Here is a 20,994-nt window from a genome sequence, read left to right on the forward strand (position 1 = left end):
TTATTTACTTATTTATTTATAGACAAGGTTTAACACTAATTTGGACTTTGCCAAGTCATCTGGACAGTTAACCCCAAGAATCTGTGCATATCTCTCTAAAAAAGGTGTTAAGTAATTTAAGAACTACAGAGGCTTTTTTCTTTCTTTCTTTTTGTATTTTCCATAGCATATCTGACTCTGAGTATTGGAATTTTGCTTCACAAACATTTTTTTTATTTTATTTTAACCCCCTCTTGTAGAAATGAACTATCATATGACACATAATTGTTTTTTTTAAATGGTTCTTTTTTTTTATTACGTATTTTCCTCAATTACATTTCCAATGCTATCCCAAAAGTCCCCCACTCCCTCCCCCCCCCACTCCCCTCCCCCCCCACTCCCGTTTTTTGGCCCTGGCGTGCCCCTGTACTGGGGCATATACAGTTTGCATGTCCAATAGGCTTCTCTTTCCAGTGATGGCCGACTAGGCCATCTTTTGATATATATGTAGCTAGAGTCAAGAGCTCCGGGGTACTGCTTAGTTCATAATGTTGTTCCACCGATAGGGTTGCAGATCCCTTTAGCTCCTTGGATACTTTCTCTAGCTCCTCCATTGGGGGCCCTGTGATCCATCCAATAGTTGACTGTGAGCATCCAATTCTGTGTTTGCTAGGCCCCTGCCTATTCTCACAAGGACAGCTATATCACAGTCCTTGCAATAAAGGCTTGCTAGTGTATGCCATGGATGACACATAATTGTTATAGTGTTCCTTTCTTCAGGTTTTCATTTCCACTTTGGGAATTGGTCAGCTTTACATATAATTAATACATAATAATAATGAAAGTGGATGATTTTATTTTAAATGAAAAATTTGACAAAAAATTATCTCTATAAGAATCTCTTCTCTTATATGTTACCTATAGTTTCCTAATTCTTATCAAACTGTAAATATGAATATTCCATAGGAATATTGTATCATCTTGGCCATTAATAACTGTGTGGCCATTTTCTGCATTCTACTGCATCTAATTATCTTTAAGTGGGTGTGTGCTACACCATTCAGAGATTTCTCTGGGTTGTTGCATGGTTAATGTTAACCCTCTTTGTCTACAGACAAAGTGTAGCTACGACATTAGGGGCTGTGGAAATTTAAGACGTGCCTCTTCTAGTAGAAGAGAAAAAGATTTAAAAGAGAAGACAGTATCCCTCCAATCTTCATCTTCCTCTGGTTTGAATATATTTCAGGAAAGTTCTGGGCAAATCTTTCACCCCAAGATGAAAAGAGAGGTTGGTTGTTCATTAAATGTGGAACATAATCATTCACTAATCAAGGTAGCTGCATGGAAACATGTAATCAATAACTGACTCACTTAATTTTTAATTGGCATATATATCCATATATACATATGGATATAATATACATATACATGTGCATATATACATACATACACACACAACACACATACACACACAACACACACACACACACACACACATATATATATATATATGTGGATCTCCTTAACCTTAGTACGACCAAGGAAATGCAGAGTAGGCCAGAGATCACTGCTGGTTATCTTTCTACCTTGTAGAAATCATTTTCTTCTTACATGGATATGATTATGCTCACCAGACTCTTCGAAACAACGCAGTGCTGAGGAGTGGAGTGAAGCAGTGGTGGATAGTGTTTCTAAAACCCAGAGAGTCACAACCCACTTTAAAGGGTCCACTGGCTGAGAAGCTGAGAAAGCACCCAGCACACACTACAGATGTGAGTGACACTGAGCAGATACGCAGGACAGCACAGTGTGAGGTGTGGGTGTCTGATAAGAGCAACCCCAGCACAAAGGCAGCGTTAAGTCTGCTGGAAAAAGGCAAATGGAGGAGTCTTCTGTGAGAGGTGAGCAGGGACGCCATCCCTTGTTAATTAACACAGCTGACAGGATGCTGACCACTCACTCCCAGAGGGCACATTAACCAATGCCTAAAGGTGCTGTAAGCACCAGACTTGGAGCTCGTCATTTCCAAGACATGAGTCATTCTCACAAGAGTGAAAAATTTCAAGGGGACCAGAGCGTTTGCCAGGGAGAGGCTTAAGTGTGTGCTTAGCTTGTGCTCAAAGTCACCATCACTAGCAAAAGAACAGCCTGCCAGTCTTCCATTATTCACATTTTCCCTGCCTTTTATCAGCACACATGGATGTAGAGAGTGTTCACATAGCATCTGCTGGCCTCAGCTGAGGTGGGAACACCCTCTTACATCATAGGCGTCTACAGAATGTCCCTTTGAAGCCTGGGAAAGTTGCTAACAAACTGCAGAAATGTGGTTAGAACTGAACCTTTCTATTCCTGCTACAGCTTGGTACTGCCTGGCGGGGCACGCAGAGCGTCTCCAGAGCAGGCCAAAGGGCAAAAAGCACTTTGTGAAGCCTGTTTTGCCAAGCAGATGCATTGATCTCAGGGAGCGACACACAGGACGTGTGTGTAGTGTGTGTGTATGTGTGTGTGTAGTGTGTATGTGTGTGTGTGTAGTGTGTACCTCTTTCTGTGTGTGTACTCTGTGTGTGTCTGTGTGTGTATCTGTCTGTGTGTGCAGTTTGTGTGTGTAGTGTGCGTGTATGTGTATGTGTGTGTAGTGTGTGTGTGTGTATCTGTCTTTCTGTGTGTGTACTCTGTGTGTGTGTGTGTGTGTGTGTGTAGTGTGCGTGTATGTGTATGTGTGTGTAGTGTGTGTGTGTGTGTATATCTGTCTTTCTGTGTGTGTACTCTGTGTGTGTGTGTAGTGTGTGTGTGTATCTGTCTGTGTGTGCAGTTTGTGTGTGTAGTGTGCGTGTATGTGTATGTGTGTGTAGTGTGTTTGTGTGTGTATATCTGTCTTTCTGTGTGTGTATATCTGTCTTTCTGTGTGTGTACTCTGTGTGTGTGTAGTGTGTGTGTGTATCTGTCTGTGTGTGCAGTTTGTGTGTGTAGTGTGCATGTATGTAGTGTGTGGATAGCTGTGTGTGTGTGTGTGTGTGTGTGTGTGTATCTGTCTGTGTGTGCAGTTTGTGTGTGTAGTGTGCATGTATGTAGTGTGTGGATAGCTGTGTGTGTGTGTGTGTGTGTGTGTGTGTATCTGTCTGTGTGTGCAGTTTGTGTGTGTAGTGTGCATGTATGTAGTGTGTGGATAGCGCTGTGTGTGTGTTTGTGTGTGTGTGTGTGTGTGTGTGGTTTAATAGCTCTAGGCAGTTTCATAGATGTGGGTACCATATGTGAAAAACTTCCTGAGACAGTCCTTAATTCAAACACTCTGTTACACGAAACTACTTTCCTACTAAAAGAAGAATATGTCTATGTGGCTTCTCCATTCAGTTAGAGATGCTGGGTTATTTCAGTCCTAGATCCGAAGATAATTTAGAAATTTACATTCTGCATATATTAAAAATGTGAAACTTGAATTTGGGGAGTGGAGGAATCCGATATTTAGCGCATTGACTTATAAATAGCAACTGGACTTGGACTTGATAGCAATTACTTAGTAAATTCCATTCTCCCCAAACATCTAGGTTAAAATGATATTTAAGAGAAGTTATTCAAGTACAATATAATCTTACAATCTATCTATCTACCTACATCTATCTATCTATCTATCTATCTATCTATCTATCTATCTATCTATCTGTACTGGCTAATTTTGTGTCAACTTGACACAGCTGGCGTTATCACAGAGAAAGGAGCTTCAGTTGAGGAAATGCCTCCATGAGCTCCAACTGTAAGGCATTTTCTCAATTAGTGATCAAGGGGGAAAGGCCCCTTGTGGGTGGTGCCATCCCTGGACTGGTAGTCTTGAGTTCTATTAAGAGAGCAGGCTGAGCAAGGCAGGGGAAGCAAGCCAGTAAAGAACATCCCTCCATGGTCTCTGAATCAGCTCTTGCTTCCTGACCTGCTTGAGTTCCAGTCCTGACTTCCTTGGTGATGAACAGCAGTATGGAAGTGTAAGCCAAATAAACCCTTTCCTCCCCAACTTGCTTCTTGGTCATGATGTTTGTGCAGGAATAGAAACCCTGACTAAGACACTATCTATCTATCTATCTATCTATCTATCTATCTATCTATCTGTCTGTCTGTCTGTCTGTCTGTCTGTCTGTCTGTCTATCTATCATCTATCTACCTATCTATCCATCTATCTATCTATCTATCTACCATCTATCTATCTATCCATCTGTCCATTTATTTACCTGCTATTTTTACTACTGTATGCCATGACACTGCTGATTTACAGTTAATGTGCCATAAATCTCAATTGAGTGAATATTACATCAAAACTGTGATCAACATTATCATCATCCCATTTGTAGTGGCTGCTAACATTTATTATTTATTGGACTCGAGTGGTAGAGAAAGGCTTTCGCTTCATTTTAAGGCATGCTGTTTTCACTGCAATGTTTATAGGTGGCAAGCGTATTATTAATCACATACTGCAATACACGTTTATGGCAAAGAAACACACATGATGAGCACTGAAGTGGCCTGCCCAAAATCACAAACCACACAATGTCCTAAATTCAGATGGCATTAGCTGAGAAATTTTGAATCCTTATGAGAAATTAGACCAAAGTCTCGTTTCTAGCTAAAACAAACAAATCAAAACTGTGTAGCATGAAGAAAGAAGGGAAGAACTTTCAGACGTGTTCTTCTAATTATGGTTTATAGAGAATGAATGTGGAGCCAGATAGACAAACGGCAATATACCAAACCACCTGGGTTTCTGTACTGTCCCATTTGCTCACAGCCAGAAGAGATGGAAGAGAGTATTGTTTCCCAATAAGCTACTAACCCGTCTATGCAAGTGCAATTTTACTGGTAGCATCTCAAATCCCGCCTTGCCCTAAGAAAGACACTACTGTTCCTAGTGCTGCCACCTGTGGATAGGGACAAAGCTTTGCTGGTAGCCCATTTCCCACACATGAGACCCCAGGTCAGTAAGCATCAGACAGAGCCTTTTCCTCACCCTTGACCTTTCATGTCATAAAGACAGGAAGCTATTGAGTAACAAGAGGCTTTCCGATGCTGTCCTTGTCTTAGGTCCCTATTGAGAACAGAGTGCTCTTAGATTTCATATAGCACTCCTCTACGTTTGATCTGGGGAGCTGAAGTTCACTCAGATTTGTTGCATGAGCATCTGGAAAAAGCAACTGAGATTAGGTCAGAGGGTACCTTCCCAGTGTTTACAGCTTAATGACTGTGAGGAGTCCCAGACCAGCTCTAGAAGACTTCAGGGCAGTAAAGATAATAAAGACAGAAGATATGCATGATTCCTGAGAGCAATTATAAGTTGCAATCTGAGCAAGTTTATGAGTGCAGGGGTCATGTTTGGAGTATGCTGGATAAGAAGATCATCTTTTACACACTGAAAGGCTGTCCCCTGGGGCTCTATTCTGTTCACTAATCTTCACACAGCTTTATAATTTGGCTCTAATGACTTGTGGCTGTATGTGTACATGTATGTTGACTCTTCAACTGGGGAGATTATGAGGCCTTGGCCAGATTAGTAAAAGTTTTGACATCAGATGTACTTATGTTCAAACCTAGCCTTGTCATTCATTCCAGGGAATGTGGCCTAAGGAAAGAAAGTGAGTTGAGACTGAACCTCAGTTCCTCCTTTTAATCACTGTGTAACCTTGCATAAGGTGCATAAAATAAGCTACCTTCAGTTTCTTAAGCTATGGAATGGTGCTAGCATATGGAGTCACGAAAAATGATAGTGAAACTGACAAAAAGGACTTTGAAAGAAATAACTATTGTTAAGATCTTCATAATGTTAATTTCTTGAAATGCATATTTACTTGAAATATGGCATATGTTTTAAAATGTTTCTTGTTGTCATTATTGTTGATACAAGGCAATATTTAATTCAAATAAGGAATAATAATTTATAAAGTAAACTTTTGCTTCCTTTCCTCCTCATTACATTTTCAAATCCATTAAAGACTCTAAGTTGCCAGATGTGGTGGCGCACGCCTTTAATCCCGGCACTCGGGAGGCAGAGGCAAGCGGATTTCTGAGTTCGAGGCCAGCCTGGTCTACAAATTAAGTTCCAGGACATCCAGAGATACAGAGAAACCCTGTCTTGAAAAAAAAACAAACAAACAACAGCAAAGTCTCTAAGTTGTAACTAATATGTAATCATATCAAGGCACAGAGATGGCAGGAGTCACTTGAAGGAGATTTCTTTAACGAAAGCATTGCTCCAAACTCTATGGATATATAAAACCAGTACTGGAACATAAACTTTCTTTACCATAAGTTCATTGGAATATTTTGTAAGTGCTTCATTTTTAATCCCATAGGCCTTATATGCTATGCAAATCTTCAGAATTGGGAGTATTGATGCAGGCAAGAGACATCAGCAAAGATAATGGCCACTTTCATCTTCTTAATAAAAGGTATTCACATGGGGTAAGTTTCTGCCAGCCTCTCATGAACAAAGAACAGACAATGACTGAAAAGTGGAAATGTAGTGGTTCCCAATTATTGCTGAAGATTCAATTGACTTAAAATCATATGAAATCCACTGGCGTGTTGCTGATCACACCAGCATTCCCTGATACAAGCTACAACTAGCGTAGCACACGTTTTTGATGTGCAACAAAGCCTGGGCTAGCAGTCACTGAGTTACAGAGTTAAAGTCCTCCTTCCCCATGATGGGCATTATATGGTTTCCTTCTGTTAGTTTTTAGGACTAGAAATCTGAGCTAGAGGTTGAAGACCATAGGAAGGTATGTCTTCATATCAGAGCAGATCAATGCTATTCTCATACTGTGACCTGTGCTCTTCATTTTTCTTTGAAGTTGCATTGCTGTTTCTAGCCTCACCTAGGTTTCCCTACCAAAGACCCTGGAGCCAACTAGGCAGGATTAGAATACAAAGCCTTTTAACAGCCCTGTCACACTAATGGTTCTTGGGGTTTCAAATGTCTCTCAATTGTGCCATCAGTTTTAATCATGTGCTTCTATAACATCAGTCTTCCAGCCGCTAGTGGCTCCTGGGCTTCACCCTCCTGCAGTGCTCATAGTGGAAGAGGAAATTACAGTGAGTTGACATGGAATCTTCTTCTGACTTGGGTTTAGGAACTTACTCTTTAGGTTAAAATGTTACACGATAAACTGCACACAAATGTCCAGGCTCCATGAAATAATGCAAAGCTATATGTAGCAAGTTCATACTTACTCTATGCAAGTTTCTGTGACCAAGAACATGATTACAGACAAGTTATGGTAACTCATGGCAATGGGTTTTCTATTCAGGAAGCTCTAAGCCCTATTCAGCTAATACAGGAGCTCCCAGGAGCTCTGTCCCTATCCTCACAGCTTCTAGAAGAACACAGCCTAGGTGTGCATGGCTGAAAAGAACTCAGAAAAGACACAGAGCTCATGTGTTAGTCTCTCAATACATTAATTTGTGGACTGCATATCATGCAAGATGCAGATAGTTAATAATACACAACTTCCTAGTATTCATTCATTCTCAGATTCAAAAGTATTTGTAATAGAAATCCCCAAAGGGAATCTCCACGTTGAATCCAAGATACAGACTTAATCCACAGTGCCAAAAAATCTTGGTTGGTACAGATAACGCAAAAGGAAAGGTAATTATGAAACTCAGTGCTGTGAAGTTACATCCTACAGAGTCAACAACAGAGAGTACGGCAAGCTAACTTGCTGTCTAGTAACTATTATCTCTTAATCACCCATTGGGCAAGTCCTCTTTTCCTGGACAACAGCAGCTGACTGTATATCGTATTTATTCAAATTTGATGCTAATCACTAATCGGTTACATATTTGGACTTTATATGCTTATGACTTCATTTGATAAAGTTTGGATTAAGCCTTAGCTATAACAGAAGCAATCTAGGTACAATGAATCTAATCAATACATTTACAATGCATGCCTCAAGTCAGCTAACTCTGGTAATGTGTATGGGAACAAGAATGGGAAAGATGATATTCCAGATACAAGGCTTTAGTTCAGAATCTCCATACAGGACTTGGGTTTGTCTAGAATTGCAAACACGTGACACATAACATATATACCACATCTGTGCTTTATGTCTACAAATTTTCACTGAAAATTAAAATGAAATTAAAATTAAAAACCTTTCTATCTACTAGAACACCTTTGGGAAAATTATTAATATGCAAGAAAAACACGATCTCATTTGAATTACTAATCTTACCTAGGAAGATGTAAACATTAAGTTTATGAATGAATCATTTTGCATAAGCTGCACGACAAAAGACAAAGATTTAAATTTTGGGTTCTTTTCAACCCAATTATTTTTTTTTTTTTTTTTGCAAAATGTAAAATGTCATCCATAAATAGGTTCCTGGGCTTGGATATGTGTTTTAGCTCATTCCACGGAAATACACCCTTCAATTAAAAACAAACAAACAAAAACAAAAACCGTATATTCTCAGGTCAAATATGTATTGACCATTCACATATTTATTCTTAAAAGAATCTATTAAAAAAAGCATCACACCTAGATTTAAAACCTCCAAAGGTACACTGCCTTACGCCTCTCTTCAGAGGGAAATCCCAGGCTAAGCCTTGAAATCTCCAATGGCCTGGGAAGCTGGTCTCCCCCACTTCAAGGAAGCCCATCTACTGTTTGCTTTACACTAAGCAGACCATGAGTAAGTGTATAAACTCTGGACTCTGGCTGGGGAGGGGAGGGGGAGCTTCCTAGCCAATCAGAGCCTCCAAATCTATTGCATCACACACCCCTCCCAGGGTGTGACATCAAATGCAATCCCAGCCCAGCCACGTGGGTTGAAGGAGTGTGTAGCGTTTCTGTGCAGCTGCTACAGAGACTCATTTGGCAGTAAAGGGTCCCAGGAGGTAGTGAAGTGAGATGGGCGGGGCGGGGCCTCCTGGGCTTCTACAAGTCCCAAGCCAGGACGCGGTTGTTGCAGCTGGCTATCTAGTGGCAAGGGTATCCGAGTCAGAATACTGTGCCCGGGAGTTTGGGGGATATCCAGAGAGGTGCTGGTGGAAACGGCACCTACACCTACGACTATGTAATGAGACCTGGGTCTTAGAAGCCTTCGTTCTCAGACACCGCCTATGCTTCCAGCCCTGTCTTAATGGTCCTTTCAGAGCTGTTTCCCCTGGGCTGCCTTTCTTGGGCCAGAGGAAGCCGCCTCTGTCGCCACGAAGTTCTCACCCTTACACAGACCCTCCTTTCAGACCCGCCCTCTGGTTCACCGGGACCGATTTCTAAGCCCTGGCTCACTCTGGGCGGGAACCACCGTGACGAATTCAGTCCAAGGTGTTGATTATCCCGTGTCTGGCTCTCTTCCCACCTCTTCCCAGGCTCCCAGGGCCCCTCGACCCCACATCGGACAAGGGGCTAGAGACAGAGTCCCCTAATCCCCCACACAACAGCGTCTCCAGCTGCAACGGAGGAAAGAAGCGCCAGCGTGCTCCGTGCCACGTCGGATTTGGCTCGGGACTTGGTGCAGCTGCGGGAGCGCAGCGCTGTCCGCGCGCACGCCCTGCCCAAGGGGTGCGGGCCGGCCGGCCAGCGCAAGGAGGGATGCGCGCTCTCTTCTCTCCCCCAGCGGCGAATGCCTGCGTGAGGGACCCCTTGCCCCAGGAAAGGCTTTCTCGGGGTGGCTGTGCCCGGATGCTCGCTGCCTGACACTTTAATGGAGTTTGGAAACTGCAAAGGAGTGGAGGCCCGGGAAAAGGGGGGAGTGGCTGAACCAGGATGGTAGCGCGAGGAGGTGGCGCAGGACTTTCCTTGGGGTCTCTTCCAGCCTAACGTAGCTGGAAACCCGGATCGTTTAACCCTTTCAGTCTAAGCCAAAATTGAGCGGTTTTGTTTGTACCCCCACCTCCACCCCCGCACAGAACTGTGCCAGGGTGTCCAGCCCACATACTGGTGGGAGGTGAGGGAGAAAGAAGGGAAGGGTAGGAAGGTAAGGACAGTTGTGGGATGAATTTTCCGTACACAGTGGAAATCCTTGTTTTCTGACTCCGGAGCCCCTTTGACGCTCGGGAAGATGCCCAGTGGAAAAGTACACCCCGGGACAATCAGCTTTCCTTGGCCACGCAAGTTACCTGTGCGCCCAGAGAGGCAGCGGATTTCACCGGATGATTAAAACCCAGGGTATGCTGCGAGACTTGATAGTGATTGGCAATATTCCCTCATGGGCAGTTTGTTGCGGGGGGGAGGGGGGGGAGTTGGGGGACACTTCAGACCTCAAATGTTTCTATAGAAACTAGGGGGTTTTTGTTGTTGGTTTTTTTTTTAAAGCTCTGTTGATAATTTCTTCTCTGCCCCCAATCTATCTAGGGAATTCAAAGTTCACCCAAACGCGTCTGTATAACGTACCTTGTTCAGCTCCTGCTCATAGACTCGTCCTCCGCCTGTCTGTGTGGTCCCGGAGGGTCGTGGAAGGAAGTTTCCAAAATTGAGGTAATAAGAAATCAGATGAATTTGAGACGACCGGCCAAAAAAAATAAGAAATTTAAAAACAACATTTAAAAAAAAAGATGGGGGAGCCTTAAATGCTTGGTTCTCCCCTCTTTGAGAAGAAATTTCACTAATATTCTCTTTTATTATTTCCGCTGCACTTAAGTCTTCTAATTCTTTTTGTTAAATGTGCTTTAAAAATAAATTAACTTTTCCCCCTGTTTTGCTATTTGCTCCAATCCCCTTCCCTCCGACGACACAAAATCTCTTTTCACATCAACCTACAAGCCGGGTCAAGACTCAGCAGAGTCTAGCAAGAGCAGAATGAAGAAGTCTTTGGCTGGTTCAAGTCCCCCGTTCAATGGGCTGCTCGAAGCCAGGACTGGGTAATTCTTTCCAGACGCCTTGACTTCTCCTTCTTCTTCGCTGTGGTTGCCTTTCTGCCTCCTCCAACTTAAGGGGGTCTTAACAAGTGAGCCGGTGGGTGTTTTAATAGGACGGAGGAGGGAGTGGGGGTGAGGGGAGTGGAGGAGGGAGGTGTAGACTGGGGAACCCGGAGGGGAGGGACTGGGCGGGATGGGAGGCGGGGAGGAGTGGGGGGAAGAGAGAGAAATTGGCCATTCAAAGCCCTCTCTGAGCTAGAGGCCGCTTCTAAACTCCAATGAATTCAATTAACTTGATTGTTAACGTGTGCTGAGAAACGCGGAGCACAGATGCTGACCACCGCCTGATACCTCTCCTCAGGCAGTGACCGCGGAGCGGGCAGCCCTGCTCTGCAAATATTGCTGAAGTCTGTCTGCGTTACAAGGATTCCCTCGACTTGATAAACTCCCCGTTGCATATAAATGATTTTAAGGCCAAACGGTTCTCTTAGGCTAAATCACTGCTCTTGGCGGAATACTGACTCTGTGTGTGTGTGCGCGTTGTGTGTGTGTGTGTGTGTGTGTGTGTACGTCCGTGCTACCTAGTTTGCTCCACAAATGGCCTAGGACGCTAAAAAGAGCGACTAGTTTGCCATTTGTTAACCCTTTCTTCCTCCCAGCTCTAAACTTTCTAAGCAAAAGGCAAATGTCAACGTCTCCCCCCCCCCCCCCCCGCAGTTTTCGCTGTGGGTGGGCTGGACACTGAAATGAGGAAAATTTTTAAATTTCTTTTTTTCTCATGATTCTCAGACATGAAAACATACAAAAGATTCTCGATTGGAAGTTTATAATAATGATGATAGCAATAAACCTGAGAAAGTGTACGGAAGCAGTCATCTCGTAAAACATCTGAAATTACTTTTGCCTCTTGACAGCCTTTTACTTAATGTTTTCAAAATACCATTTTAAAATTTCAATGACGCCAAGACTGGAGAGTTTTCTTTCTCGGGTTTTTTTTTTTTTTTTTTTTTTTTTTTTTTTTTTTTTCAACCTTAGGGCATCCGCGCCCTTTTCCCTTGATCCTTGCGGTCCCCGCCCCTGCCCCCACCCAAAGGAAAAGGTAAAAGGAAAAAAAAACTCAGAGAGCTACAATGGACACTAGGTGGCGCTGTTTAGGAAAAAATGAAAGCGGATTTACGCAGTAAGGCTAAAACTGAAATCTGCTAAAACCTTACTTGCCTTTTACTTCCTTTTCTGTTCTTCCCCACCCATCCCCTCCTTTCTTTTATTTCCCTTCTTCGTGCTCTTGATGTGGGCTTCGTTTGAGTTCTACCGCATCTTGATGCTGTATGGTATATGTGTTTCGGATAAGATCGGAATATAAATTTGGGCAATAGTTAAAGGTCAGACAAAAAGAGAAAAGTGGAATAAACCGGGAGTGAGGCTCGCAACATATCAGGCAGGTGTGGAGTTGAGGATTGTGAATAGGGATGCAGAGTGTGACTGCAACTCGCAGTTGTCAGCCGACCCATCCCCCACAAAGCTGGATCTGCAAAGCCAGTCCCCCCACCCCCGACCCTCACCTCCCCCCACACACCCAAACACAAGGCCATTTCACCTCTGGGAGCCATCACTTTGGTGGCTGACTTCATGCCACTCTGGGGAGACTTCCTCATTTCCCCCCCACAACTCTCTTGACTCTAGCCTTTGAACTCCCGCTTGAGGTGATTCAACTGTTGCAAAGACTGCCTTAAATTTCAGAGCGCAATTTCATCACACTTAATCAGACCTGAGCTTCCTGGTTTTTCATGGTCTGGGAAGTGGTAAATTGCTATTTTAAAGTATTACTCAACTTCTGCGCCGTGACTTATAATGTAAATTAAACTGAGTTGGGAGAAATTGTGGGATGCCAAGTCTCTACCTGTAAACTCCCCAGTGGCCTCATAGCTCCCATTTCTCTATCTCTAAATGCCTAAATGCCCACAAGCAAAGTTACTCTAACAGTTGCTTAATAGTGTTAAATCGTCCTTATGCTAACAGTTCAAGCAGCAGAACACCTAGTAAAACTAAGTTTCTTTATTAAAGAAAAACACATTTGTTGTTTCTTCCTTGTAATTCATAAGCCATAAAACAAAGTTGCATGCCCTCCGCCCCCCCCTCCCCCCAGCTGTAGGCAAGTATAAACTTTGGTTCTACATCTGTGCACTTCCCTGTCCTCACAGAGGCAAGAGAGAAAATACTAGCATAATTTAAAGCTAACAGTTAAAGTTCCCTATAAGCGAAGAGGGATCCACAATTCAAGAGTCCTTACACTCAGATCACACCTTTAATATTTATTGTCTGTGGGATTGGAAAGGCACTTCAGTTTTCTGGAAGTAGATGCTAGTGGAGAAAAAAAAATCAAAGAAAAGGAACGTTTATCGTTGATGCATTCATATTCTCTCTCTGTCTGTCTATCTCTTGAAAATATTTATAGTATCACATGTTGATACTGAAATTTATTGGTGTACTGGGTTATTCTGATGTCCAAATTATCACTACTAAACTATTTACAAAAACAATTAATCATTAGCACTATGTCCAAGCTTGTCCACTAATATATTTCGATACTGGAGCCTTTCATACACATCTTGAGGAATGCAAATTTCTCACGTGAGAATTTTTCTCCTGGATGTTTCGTGTTTCCAGCAGCAGGAGCAGCAGCAGCAGAGGCTGTCAGTTGCTGAAACTGTGCAGGCAGGTTTGCTTCATAGAGGGAAAAAATCATGAAGCTGAGCATTATTCGTGCACAGCCATAATCCCAGCTCTTAGAAGAATAAAGACCAATCTTGCCTACAGCGTGATACAAGAGTCAGTGAAAACAATGAACTGTTAGGAGTTTCCTCATTCAAGTAAAAAAAAAAAAATGTCCCAGGAGCTACATATCCATTACAGAAAGCAAACATATGGAACCCTTTCCACCTAGCAACCATGTAAGTAAGTGCACTGCAGAAAGCTTTTCCCACCCTGCGACATTGGTGGCTCACGCCTTTAATCCCAGCACTTGGGAGGCAAAGGCAGGCGGATTTCTGAGTTCGAGGCCAGCCTGCTCTACAGAGTGAGTTCCAGGATAGCCAGGACTACACAGAGAAACCCTGTCTCAAAAAAACAAAGCAAAACAAAACAAAAACAAAGCAGAAGGCTTTTCCCTGTGCATCTCACATCTTCACATATATTCTTAAAAGCTGGTAAAGTCAAGGGTTATAATTTACTCAGCAATTCCCACTACGTGATCCAGGGCTTTCTCAAATGAGACGGTCCTTTGCTCATGAGTGTGTCTGGGGGTCACTTCAGTGCAATGATGTTTTTTCTTCCTGAAAGTCTGGCAGGTTACCCACTACTCTCTGTGTCAAGGCAATGAGGAAGATAAAAACAATGTGTTAGAATCATTATAAGTATAGTTGATAGTCTTGAAGAGTCTTGGGTTCCTGCAAGGATTGAAAAAATACTATTTTATGTTATATATAGTAAATGCTGTAGTATGTGACTCTGTGTTCTTCTTGTTGATTTTACTTGCCGATAGACATAAGATGGCAAACTAGGAACAGAGATGTCCAGAGGGAATACTTAATGCTCCTTATGACAAAAAGACCCAGAGACTAGGACAAATATTAGAAAACTTTTGGCTTATTGTATGTGATTTAACATGTTTTTAATGACATTAATGAAGCAGAGAGTAGAGTTCAGAGAGGACCCCAGAAGGCTTTGCCCAGCCTAAAAAATTAACATGTGTAAAACATATGTATAAAACAAATGACAGCTGGGCAGTGGTGGTACACGCCTTTAATCCCAGCGCTTGGGAGGCAGAGGCAGGCAGATTTCTGAGTTCGAGGTCAGCCTGGTCTACAGAGTGAGTTCCAGGACAGCCAGGGCAACACAGAGAAACCGTGTCTCAAAAGAAAAAATAATAAAACATGACAAAAAAGAAATCTCGTGTCCATCCATCCCACGTGCATCTCCTTAAGTACATCCCTTCACTCCCTCTACCCTTCCCACCACCCTCCATGCCAGACACAATAAAACGAGCTTGCATCTTTACGTCACTCTCTGAGCGGACATTTTAGATGCTTATAAGACAAAGGACATGGAGAGTTGAATGTAGAACTAATGGAACAGATATAGCATGTGCACAAAAAGCCAAAATGCTGGAGGTGTATGTCATAAAAGCTCTGGTTCTTCCTGCCCCTTCTCAACCTGCACCAGCCAGCTTCCTCCCTCAAAACCGAGTTCTTGCTTAATAAATCCCCTTGCTTTGCTTGGTAATGTCTACATGTTTGCCCTATTTGCTGTTCAGGGACAGAAGAATTAGAACCACTCTGGAAGAAGCCCTTCTCTCTGAACCTTGATATAAATCAGTATCACTTTGTATACTGAATAAGAACTAAAACACAGCACTTCCCTGGTCTACAAATGTTGACATTTTTAAACCAGCTGAAGCTCAGTGATAATGAGAAAGAATCAACTTAGAATTTATCGATTTCATTGTTGTTGTTATTTACTTTCCAATTTGGTTGATACCAAGGGGTTTCCACATAGAAACCAGACTATCAAACTCCCCTTCTTAATAGCTCTTAAATTAAATCAGAAAAATAACTGTAGAGGTTATTACTATATTAATGGTGGTCACTGGATTTGACTGTGTGGATTCTGAGAGATGCAAGCAGCCATCACACCCGAGAAAGTAGAGTGACCTTCTCAGAAGAGGCCAAGGTGCTTTACTGATACAGGCTGAGGGCCATTTTCTTTTTCTCATAGTTTTTGAAGAGGCACCTTATATACCAGAGTTACCGTTTGCCAGTCTTTGAGCATTTTAAATGAGACTCTCGAGATTATTTGAACTATTTTTCAAAAGATGTTCAAAGTGAAAGGGAAAGAGAAGAAAATCCAAATCCCACTACTCGCCCTTTATAGACATCTGCCATTGGCCTTATCCATAAATGAACCTATTCCAAACTATCATAAGACTCAGACTAAATCCCCCAAACTAGGTAATGTGAGCCAGTCTTGTTGACACACACTCGCAGTGTGAGAAATTGTACAGCAGAAGCTGGGAAAATCATAAGTTCAAGGCCAACCTGGGCTTCTAGTGAGATCATTTCAAAAGACCAAACCAGATACACCGTAGCCGCCCCCCTTTTCCCCTCCCCACAGAGTCAGGTAGGTATTCAGAAATAAGTAATGTGAACAATTATAATTTGACTAACAATTACTCTCCAGGTTAAAGGGTTTACCACATCACCACATGGATCATTTGTTTCATTTTATTTTATTTTTTATTATTTACATTATTGTGTGTGTTTTAGTGGGGTGTGTGTGTGTGTGTGTGTGTGTGTGTGTGTGTGTGTGTGTTGCCCATGGAAGCCAGAAGAGGTTATTATTGACGGTTGTAATCTGACACTTGGGCACTGGATATTGAACCCACGTCCTCTGTAAGAGCAAAAGGTGATCTCAACAACTCAGCAATCTCTCCAGCCTTTGGTCAATTATTTTAAATGGAAAACAAATCCTTGTGTCTGGCATAGGATCTTGGCATGCTACTTTAATTATCGAGTAATTATATGACGACTTAATTTTTATATTATTACTTAATTTTCAAGAATGATCTCCTGCTTCATTTATGTTTCTGACTAGAAGTTCCCTTATGTAGCACAGATGACATCTTGTTCACTTGGGCATTTCAGATGCTAGCTACAGAAAAGGATTAGAGTACCCTTAAGTGCCACCATGTTAATCAAGAAGGGCATGTTCTTAAATAAGTGAACAAAAGCAGAAAGTGCTCTTCATGGATCCTGTAAAATAAGTAATTGTCTTTTGATACTTTAATTGTCTTAATCATAATGACAGAGGGAATGATTTTGAGCTGTATATGTTTATTCATAAACAATATCTTGGCTATAGAGATGGGTTAATTTTCTACATCACAGTAACAATCTTCAATTTCACAGTAATTGAGTACAGTTCATGTCACTGGGAGGTGAGATTTCAAACTTTGTCTTCACAGAGGTCAAATGTGCAATGGGAGGGGGGGTTGCCTGGCTTGATTTGACCTGTATACCTTGCTTTAAATATTAAACAACAGCTTTTATAATACTTGATTTGACCTGTATACTTTCTTTTAAAATATTAAATGAAAGCTTTTATGACACACATATTTACAGTCATTTGTCAATCAGAACTATAAGTAAAAATAAATCAATGACTTTCCTTGGAAATTCTGTGGTTATGCCATCAATTCATATAAACCTTAGAAAATTTGCATCTCTAGAATGAGTGAATTGTTAAATATGAATTCATTTCTTACTTGAGATTATGTTTGCTTAACTTGTCTGGTTAAAAAAAACATTTTTACTATTCATTTTTTTAATAAACTGCTTTTCTTTACAAAAATAATGCCTATGCACTCAGAAGTTAGCATGCAATTTCAGAAGCCCCCACTGCCTTCCCAACCTGTTCACCGAAATCTTTAAAATCCCTTTCTGAGAGAAACATTGGGATCTCTTTGAAAAGAACATTAAATCCCAAATATTCCTAATTATTTAGAACCTATGGTATGTACTTAATAACTATTTCTAAGGGAGGGAGACTAACATACAGCTATTTTCTCTAATGGCACACACCCATTTTCTTTTGCTGTTTAGAAATCAATTTGGAATAAAAATACAGAGGGGGCTCTAGGTATGTTGGAAGAATTCTGGGGTGTTAGATGCTTTTGAGAATTTATTACAGTCTCTTTACTCGGATATTGACCTGATTTTACATCTTTAGAATCCAAAAGCCCAAATTCCACCATAAGTTTTCAGGCTGAATCAAATAAACGTCAAATTTCGAGTGGCAAAATTTTGGGGAGACATGTATGGACCTACACTGTAAAGTGAGATTTCCTCATTTAAGGAAGAAAAGTAGCAGCTCTGCACCCAGTTATGGGAATTTCCATTCCAACTGCACCTAAGGGCAACTATTACTGCTGTCTATCCAACAACCCTTAAGAGGTGCCACTCCAAGCCTTAGTCACTTCCTATCAGGGTAACTTGAAAATAAAAGCAAGAAATGGCGGTGCTTTCCAAAGCACCATTGCTTTGGAAATGAATTGTAGAAATGGTCTCCCCTGTAAAATGTTCTCCCTAGCACCTTGAAAGTACCTTAAATGTATCAGTTTGACATAGGTATAGGAGTCTAGGATGGATATACATGTGGGTGCTGAGTTTTGTTCTTGGTCCATCTCTACCAAAACAGAACCTGTTGTTTGTTCACCCAAAATGATCAGACTTTTTAATTAAGTACTCTAGGAAATGATGTTAACAATGAGTGTTTTTAAGAGTCAAAGGTGATAAGAAATATAAATCTGTATTTTTCAGAGTGGCCAGAGGATGGCTTCCAGTACATATTCTAGACTCCTTTACAAAATGCAGGTTGTGTTCTCAGGTCTGCAGAAATCATCAGAACCTTTAGCGTCTCCGGAAAACATGCTTAGAAAATTTGGGAAGCTTCCAGGTAGTCCTTATGCATGCTGAAGCTTGGGGTCTTAAGATTCAGTTACATTGGAGGGAACAATGAGATGCCCTTTGCCTTTTACACATGGCTATTTGTAGTAACAGCCTTTGTCTTTGACACTGTTTGACCATCAAAAGAGTAACAGTGTATTCTTTTTTTTTTTAATCAACTTTGAGTTTTGAAGCACTTCCCTTTGATGGCTTTATGCTAGATTCTATACCAAGAAGTCTGTGTAATCAGGATGTTACTTGAAAATATGTTAATCCAGGAAGACTTTCCAGAGAGTTGTGATCCAGTGAAAAGGAAGGGTTCTAAACTCAAGGGTCCCTTTTTGGCATCTCTACATTTGCTTTCTGCACAGTCTTGGGAAGTTGCTTAATTTGCCTAAGTCTCAGTTTCTTTATGTAAAATTGATGTGGAAGTGAAAGTTCATCTTCAAAATTCTTTGTGGGACATAAGCAATGATATTCTTTTAATGTTCTCATAGGTATGAAATAAGTGTTAGCTATAATTGCTAGAGCTATCGACAACACTGGTAAAAATGACATCCCTACGAATTCGCTCTTTGACTACAGCCGAGAGTGTTCAGTATTCTAAAGCTTAAACAGCCAGCCAGTGCTTCTTGAAGACTTAAAAGCTGCAAATCTGACTTCAGTGCCTACACATATTCCCTTTAAAAGTACTGACTAAGCATCAGCAGCGAGCACCACGTCCCTAAGGAGCTTGCTATAGCGAAAACCACCAAATCTCATTGAAAATGTGGGGAGCTCCGTGTTTAAGATGCTCGTTTGAGAGAGCTTTCTGTGGCTTGAAAATCTCCTCCAAATACACAGGGAAATTCATCAGCATTGAAAGTGCTGAGGAGGTGCTGGGGTCAGGGAGCACAGCTTGTAGGGCAGGATCCTTCCCTGCTGTACGAACCAGAATCAGTTTCTGATTCAGTCTGAGTTTTCTCTCTGTGGGTGCTTGATTGTTCTTCCACCATGAGATAAAATAACAAAGAAACATTTGCCCGGACACACGGAGGAGTTCAAAGTTCCTAGCTTCCAGTCTAATTTTTTCTCTGAGTGCCAGAGTACTCAGGAACAAGACAGAGTCAGGGCTGGTAGCTTTATGTTGTTACAGTACAGCTAGGGAGATAAAATACACACACACAAACACACACACATGCATGTACATTGTTTGAAGCACATATTTTTCCACAACCATAGCGTGGCTTTAGGTTAGTTATATGAAAGATATCAAGTGACCACTTATTAACTCATTACTTTCTTTAGCCAATATTTAATAAATACATGCACTTCTAAAGCGTTGACTCAGGTAACCTAAGAGATACAGAAGTGAATGGCATAAGTCCACACAGGGTTAAAGAAATCCTGCTGCTAAGAATTTAAGAGGATGCTTAAGGAAACAACACTTATAACTATGTGCAAGAGAAGTAGTTAGCTCTATTAACTTATGCCAAGTCCATCTAAATTATAGGAAGCCTTTTAGCTAAATAACGATTCTTCTATCACTGTATTATATAATACAGAATGCTGCTGGAAGGGGCCAGGTAAATGACTCCATGGGTGACAGTAGTTACAGGCAAGGCTGACTGCCTGAGTTCAATCCACAGAATCCACACAGTAGGAAAGAAACAAAGAAACAACTCTAGCAAATTGTCCCGAACGTCACAAAGATGATGTGGGCGTGCACACTCACACACACACACACACACACACACACACACACACACACACACACACACACGAGAGAGACAGACAGACAGGCACAGACAGACAGACAGAGAGGCAGAGAGACAAAGAAACACAGAAAGAATAAATAAACATTAAAAAATTCAATTTTAAGCATTTCTGCTGGAAAAAATTGACATTTTAGATTAGCTATATAAGTAGGAGGCCCTACTTTTACGAGAAGAATCTGGAGATTAAGTCGTCCACGGTTTCCTTTGTATTTTCGGTACTCAGACCCTGCTCTAGACTAGGCAAGTGTTCTACCGCTGAGAGCTACCTCCACGCTTTGGGTATTTCGAAGACAGGATCTCACTTTGTAGCGCAGGCTGGCTTCAAATCTATAACCCTCCACAAGAACCTTAAAGCTGTTAGGATTACCAGGATGTGACCCCCCTCACCCCAATCTATTCCTTCATTGACTTCTAACAAGTTAGAACCCCAATGCCCAAGTCTAATAATCAGCTTCTCTTTTTGTCTGCTTAGTGAGGTTGAAGTTTATCGAAAATCTTGTAAAACGTATTGAGCTAAGGAAGCAATGTCCTATCTACTAAGTTCAGGGAGTTTACTAGTGGCAGTTGTATTTGATTTATCTTTAACATATAAGGTGCTATCCGGTACCTAGACTAGACTAGAACAGAATAAACAGTGTTGGATTTTAAGTAGAAAAGGTACTCCGTAGGCTCTTATGTTTAAATACTGGCTTCTGAGTTTGAGTTTCTGACTGGGAAGGTTATGGAACCTTTAGGAGGGTAGAGGAATTGCATCTCTAGGGTCAGGCCTTGAGGTTCTATACCCTCAACCCATTTCCTGTTTGCTCTCTTTGCCACCTGACTGACAGAACAGCCACGTGCCGATGCAGCCGATTGATTACCACTCTAGAGGCAGTGTGACCTCAGAGAATGGAGCCCGCCAAGCAGCATGTAATAG

At 41.7% G+C, this 20,994-nt stretch overlaps 1 protein-coding gene and 1 long non-coding RNA gene across 2 annotated transcripts in view; one reads left to right on the forward strand and one right to left on the reverse strand.

Annotated features, from left to right (window-relative positions):
* Has2 (hyaluronan synthase 2) overlaps positions 1 to 10,911 on the reverse strand; it is a 28,920-nt gene extending 18,009 nt beyond the window's left edge. The window contains exon 1 of the mRNA NM_008216.3: positions 10,359 to 10,911. The gene's annotated coding sequence lies outside the window, so the exon portion shown is untranslated. The remainder of the gene's footprint in view (positions 1 to 10,358) is intronic.
* Has2os (hyaluronan synthase 2, opposite strand) lies at positions 6,309 to 10,825 on the forward strand. Its single transcript, NR_002874.2, has 4 exons — positions 6,309 to 6,417; positions 9,979 to 10,133; positions 10,320 to 10,442; positions 10,728 to 10,825. It is a non-coding gene; the product is annotated as a hyaluronan synthase 2, opposite strand (long non-coding RNA).
* Positions 10,912 to 20,994: the final 10,083 nt, after the last annotated feature.

This window comes from Mus musculus, chromosome 15 (assembly GCF_000001635.26).
Source record: "Mus musculus strain C57BL/6J chromosome 15, GRCm38.p6 C57BL/6J".
Classification (NCBI taxonomy): Eukaryota; Metazoa; Chordata; class Mammalia; order Rodentia; family Muridae; genus Mus; species Mus musculus.